Source organism: Peromyscus maniculatus, chromosome 9, assembly GCF_049852395.1.
Source record: "Peromyscus maniculatus bairdii isolate BWxNUB_F1_BW_parent chromosome 9, HU_Pman_BW_mat_3.1, whole genome shotgun sequence".
Classification (NCBI taxonomy): domain Eukaryota; kingdom Metazoa; phylum Chordata; class Mammalia; order Rodentia; family Cricetidae; genus Peromyscus; species Peromyscus maniculatus.
Genome location: NC_134860.1, coordinates 59265496 through 59271974, shown reverse-complemented (window position 1 = coordinate 59271974; position 6479 = coordinate 59265496).

Below are 6479 nucleotides of genomic sequence, written 5' to 3'. Positions count from 1 at the left end.
CCAATGTGGCTTTATGCTCCACGAGCTTCCCTGCTTTGGGGGGCAGTTGTGGAGGGGGAAGCCAAAGAGAGACCAAGAAGGGGGTAGCCCTAGTGGTGGCCTGTTGGTCGTGCTGCACCTCTCTTGGTAGAGTCCCCTCTGTGGTTTGGAAGTCATCCCCAGAAGTTGTACCTTGTAACTCAGAGATTTGACCCCAGATACAGACCTCGCAGAATGTCTGATAGGGGCACCAGACATGGCGGGTATTTTTCACCACAAATGTTTGGGAATAGATGTTCACTCTATGATGAGTACACACAGTGCACTAAAAACAGAGTGGAACTGATACTCACAACATCACAGAAGGTGGAAAGACCATGCCAGGAGAATGCAGAATGTACGATTTTGTCTGTAAATTTCACAAACACAATAGAAGTTGAGTATCCCTGACCAGAAATGCTTAGGGACAGAACTGTTCCCTAGCTGGTGGAATATGTGTGTGAACTGTGTAGGGTTTGATTCCCAGCATCCACATGGTGGCTTACAACTGTCTGTAACTCCAGTTCCAGGCAAACCCAATGCCCTCTTCAGACGCCAGGCACACACACATTACATAGACATGCACACAGGCTTTAAACATTCAGACATGCTGTGGGATGGTCTGTATGTCAAATGTGTTGCTCTGATTGGTCAATAAATAAAACACGGATTGGCCAGTGGCCAGGCAGGAAGTCTAGGTGGGACTAACAGAGAGGAGAATTGAGAGAACAGGAAGGTGGAGGGAGACACTGCCAGCCGCCGCCATGACAAGCAGCATGTGAAGATGCCAGTAAGCCACCAGCCACATGGCAAGGTATAGATTTATAAAAATGGATTAATTTAAGATGTAAGAACTAGATGGCTAGAAGCCTGCCACGGCCATACAGTTTTTAAATAATATAAGCATCTGTGTGTTTATTTTATAAGTGGGCTGTCGGACTGCCGGGGCTTGGTGGGGCCCGGAGAGAAAACTACTACACAGAGAGAGAAAACAGCTACACAGACACATAAAATGAATAAATAAATAAAATATTTTAAGTCTAAATTTTGCTAGGAACCGTAGGAATCAGTTGCCCTGTGCTTGACTTCTCATCATACCTGTTGTGTGGATGCCAAAGAAACTGGGAAACATAGGGTTGGAAGAGCGATCTTGAGGTTGTGGGAGAGGGAGGGGGTGATTAGATTATGTGGGACATGAAGGCTGGTGGTCCTGGGTTCTATAAAAAAGCAGGATGATCAAGCCATGAGGAACAGGCCAGTAAGCAATACCCCTCCATGGCCTCTGCATCAGCTCCTGCCTCCAGGTTCCTGCCCTGTTCTTGTCCTGACTTCCTTTAATGATGAACTGTGATATGGAAATGTAAGCCAAATAAACTTTTTCCTCCCTGACTTGCTTTTGGTGTTTCACCTAGCATGTACCAAGTCCTGGATCTAATCCCCAGTGCTGCATGGTTGGGCGTGGTGGCACACACCTGCAATCTCAGCTCTCAGGAGGTTGAAGCAAGGAAGTTCAGAAGTTCAAAGTCATCCCCAGCTGCTTACATAGTTCAAGGGCAGCCTGGGAGACGGGAAGGAGGGGGGAGCAGCGATGTGTTTTGTCCACCCCGACCTGCTGTTATTAGTGCTCTAAGTTTCTCTTGCGAACCCCTTCATTCCAGAAAAGCATTGAGCTGACGTCTTCAAAATCCATCTGAGAAGAGTCCAGGTGATACATACTATGTCCTTGTGATTTGCCTTGGCTCCGCTAATCCTGAATGGTGACACCCGACTTCTAAGAACAGGCTACATGTTGAGGTGTGAAAATTATAAAGCCTTGCCAAAGAGAGACTGAGAGACCAAAATACAAACAAAAGTTTTATTATGATTGGTTGAATGTCAACTTGCCCCAAATTAGAATCACCTGGGTAGGGAGCCACCCCTGAAGAACTGTCCTGATTGCCTCGCTGATGTGGGAAGGCCCACCCCTGAATGCGGGCAGCACTTGCTGGCAGAGAGACAATCCCTGGCCTTTGGGCTTGGCTTTTTGCCCCCACTGGCTGATTTATTTACTCTATTGCTGCTGCTGATTCTTCACTATTGGAACCGGTAGTTCCAGGCTCCCATCACTGACTAAACACCAGTGGCTCTCCAGGAATCTTGTAGGTTTGCAGGGCCAGATTGGGTCTGCTGAGGGACCCAGTCTCAAGGATCAAGTGTTGTTACTATTTTAACACTAGCTGATTTGTTAAATTACTTAATATATACGTATAGATGCTAGGTGAACAGATTTATTGATTGATTGACCCTGTTGGTCCTTTGCTCACGAGAGCCCTGACTAATACAAGGTTTAGAAAAGAACTCCGTGTTTTTCTTTATAATTTACAAATTCTAGCTATGGTGTAGTGTGCACACCTGTAATCTCAGCTCTTCGGAAGCAGACAGGAGTATCTCCGGAAGTGTAGGGGTCAGCCTGTGCTACAGTGTGCAAACACAGCTTCAAAAACAGCAAAAATCAGCATAACAATACATGTGCCTGCTTTGGGTTTGTTATAAGGGCTCTAATTTGGGTCTAAGGAGAAATCGTCTATAAAGAGAATAATTGGGCAAAGGCTCCAACAAGCAGGTTAGCTGCCATACTCCCTTAACTTTAAATGCCCTGAAGTACTAGTCAGTGCCCGCCAAGTGTAGGCAGACAAGTGCACCAGCCTCCTCCACCCACTCTTTATTTGGAGACTGCATCTTCTTCATGAAGCACACCTGGACATCGCTGCCCATCCCAGATTTAATCTGTCTCCCACCACTGCTTCCCTGTAGGAAACAATCACATCCATTGGTTAACCCTAAGAAGTTAATAGTTGAGGCAATCTGATACGTTACGCTTCCTGGATGAATTTCCCTCAAAACTTGCTTTATTACAAGGGCTTGGCCGTAGTGGTAGAGCACAGCGCTAGTGTGCCTGACACCCTGAGTTCCAGCCCTACAGCGCAAAAACTCAGAACTAGAATTGGTAGATGTGCAATGCTGAGAACGGAAAATTGGAGGAGCAAAAGAAAAATCAATCTGGGTATTGGTAATGTGTGTCTTTGTGTTCAGCTACTCCAGAGGCTGGGGCAGAAGGATCTTTGGAGGCCAGTAGTTTGAGACCAGTTGGATAACGTAGTAAGACCCCGTCGCAATGGAGAAAGAAGCGGGGTGGAGGGGGAAAGTATGTCTCTGACCAGAGAGGATCAGTATGACACACTTGGGTTCAGTTTCCTAAAGATTTTCCTGGGTGTGTATTAACTTTGGGGACTTTACCAGCCTCTCTCCTTTGTGGTCAACTTTCCATTTTGCAGGCTGCAGCCCTCTGTGTTATATGAAATGTAACTGTGGATAGTATGAAAAGGCCTTCACTTTTGAGAAATGTGTGTGCACAGCAGAGGCCGGTTGGTGGCGATCATCCTTAACTTGTGAAGCAAGTTTCCTCAGATGTTTATGTGATGTGGGGCAAGTAGACGGTGCTTTAAAGTATTCAGGGGGCTGCTTTTCAGCTCTGCAAGAGAGGCTCCAGTATGCCCATCATGCTGCAAAGTTAGGTCCTAGTTCCATCCCTTCTGTCCCAGAAGCCTTATCTTGTCCACTTCTCCCAGCCCGTCTCTGTCACTTACGTGGCCCTGGGTATCATTCAGTAGTAATTTTTGTACACTCACTTCTTCAACTACACAGGAGCCTTCTAAGGCCACACATGGAATCCTAGATTTGTGTTGCTTAAAGGGGTCTTTAAAAAAAAAAATCCTGTTTATGCACAAGGAAACTGAGGCACACCAGTGGACTAGGTCAAAGTCCACTTAAAAGTGCTCCGTGCAGCAAGATGTGGTAGAATTCTGTGTAATTAGATCCTCAGGAGCCTGAGGCAGAAAAAGCTCCAGTTCAGAACCAGCTGGGCTACAGGACAGGACTTTGACCCCCAAAACAACAGCAACAACAGCAGCATGGTTTTTCTACCCTAACAATGAGTCTTACACAAAATATTAGACATGCTCCCAAGAACACAAAAGGTCTGAAAATCTCTCAGAGCAGAAGTATTATGCACTAAAAAAACAAAATAAAAATAAAAAAATTAACCTGTGTGTCTTAGTTACTTTTCTATTGCCGTGACAGAACACCATGACGAAGGCAATTATAAAAGGAAGCATTTAACTGGGGGCTCCTGGTCCATGACCATCGTGGTGGGAAACATGGCGGCAGCCAGGCAGGCAGGTATGGTGCTGGAGCAGTAGCTGAGAGCTTGTGTCATGATCCACCCAAGACAGAGAGAAGAGAGAGCATATTGGGAATGGCCTGGACTTTTGAAAGCTTAAAGCCAGCCCCCAGTGGCACATTGCCAATGAGGTCACACCTCCTCATCCTTCCCAAATAGTTCACCAACTGCAGACCGAGCATTCAAACATATGAGCCCGTGGGGGCCGTTCTCATTCAAACCACCACACTAAGTAGTTTCTGGTCACGTGGGTCTACTATTACACTTGAATAGCCCTTCATTTCATCACTTGGCTTGGTGCTTATGTACTGTCCTATTTTTTATATTTCACTGATTGGACATGCAATTGAGTGACAGTAGGTACTGTTACTTGTCCTTTTGTTGTTGTTTGAGACACAGTTTCTTTGTGGAGCCTTGGAACTCTCTCTGTAGACGGGACTGGCCTCAAACTCAGGGATCTGCCTGTCTCTGCCTCTAGAGTGCTGGGATCAAAGGCGTGAGCCACAATGCCTGGCTGTCTAGAAGAGCCCCGGAGACGCTCACATTTTCAAATATAATCTTCATTTGCTGTGTCATATCCCCACAAGTGTCTTTGTTGACGAAGCCTTTTGCTGAAAAGTCCATCAAAATTTCCCTCTTTGCCTCTCATTTCCTGTCTGTGGTCCTGTGTTAAGGATGAAAGTGAATTGACCTTTGACATTTCTTGGCTGTGTTTTGGTTCAGGGTTGTGGGAGAGGGATTTAATTAGAACTGGAAGCAGTTAGCAATTTTCTCCCATGTGCCGCTGAGTGCCCAGGGCAAGCAAGAGCTGTCTCCTCCATTGATTCACTTCCTGTCTGGGGATGGCACCCCAGACAATTGTGTGCCTTGTTAATAGTGACATCTGGTGGCTGCAGGTTAACAAGACAGCCCGGAGTGACAATTGGTGGTTGTGCCGACTTCATTCTAGCACAGTGAAGCAGTTGCTTCTTGTGGCCTCATCCTTGCCTTCTCCTGGACCCTCTTCCGTCGTAGCCCTCTACCAGACTGCCACACACCCACTTGACACCTTGGCTCCAGAAAGTTGAAGCTGGTCCTGCTGGCTCTGGGCATTGCCCTCCTTGCCTCTAGCCTCCTCCTAGACAGTGGGGGGGAAAGCTGCTGGTGGCAGCCTGGGTGGGCACCCCATGGGTTTGTGCCCTCAGCCACATTGAACCAGGTCTGGCTGGGATTCTGGAGTTAGAAGGCCAGTGATTTACTGTCTCCCTGGGCAGCAGGTGGCCAGGGTATTTTTAGCATCCGGAGTCTTTAGGGCAAGGCTGGGGGAGGGTAGACAGGCAGTGAGATCCAAGGACGTTGGTTCTTCCAAGGTCTGAGTTCAAAAATCTCTGGAGACTGGGCGTTTTCCCCAACACCTTGTAGGCTCCTGGGTTCTGGGTGTAGGGTACCCACTATAAAAGCCATGCTCATCTGTTCATTTGCCGTTTCCATGTCTTAGGCAGTTAGTAAATGGGGGCGGGAAATGGGATGCCACGCTGGCAGGTATCCAAAGAAAGACGGACTGTTGTTAGTGCCCAGGCACAGAGCTGTTCCTCTTCAAAGCGCTTCTATTCACTGTATTGTCCAGCCCTCATTAATCCCGTGAGCCCCAAGGACGGTTATCTTATTCTATCAAAGAACTTGGCAGGGAAAGCTGAGGTGCCCACCCGATGCCACGGGCACAGGAGGTGGAATCTGAAACGCCAGCCACGGCCACAGAGCTTTGCACTCGGTGGGACCATGTTGGAGTTGCTCTGCCAGGGAGACCCTGCAAGAGGTGTGCTTCCCTGGCTCTCAGCCTTCTCCAGAATGGTTGGTACAGTGCTTTGCATGTGCTCCTGTGAGGGGCACGTCAAAGCCCCTCGCGGCACTGGGCTTTCCCGTTCCGGCTCACGCAGTTCTTTGACCTCCCGTCAGCCCACGGAACAGGGCCTATACGCCATCATCACTGTCTTTTTATGGGGGGGGGGGGGCGGCAACTCAGAACAACTGTAAAGGGGAGAGGAGTCAGTGGCTCCCCAATCCAGCCAGCAGAGGACCCGGGGACACCCTTAAGTCTGGAGGAGAGAGTCCCTAACTGGGAGAGCCTCCTTCCCTGGCCCTGGCTCCTCTGAGTTCCCTCAGCTGGGTCCCCCCAACATAACCATATCTGAAAAACCGCTGGCCACACTGTTCCTGAAAGCTGGCAGTGATGGGACCAAGAGGGGAACCCATCTCCCGGAGA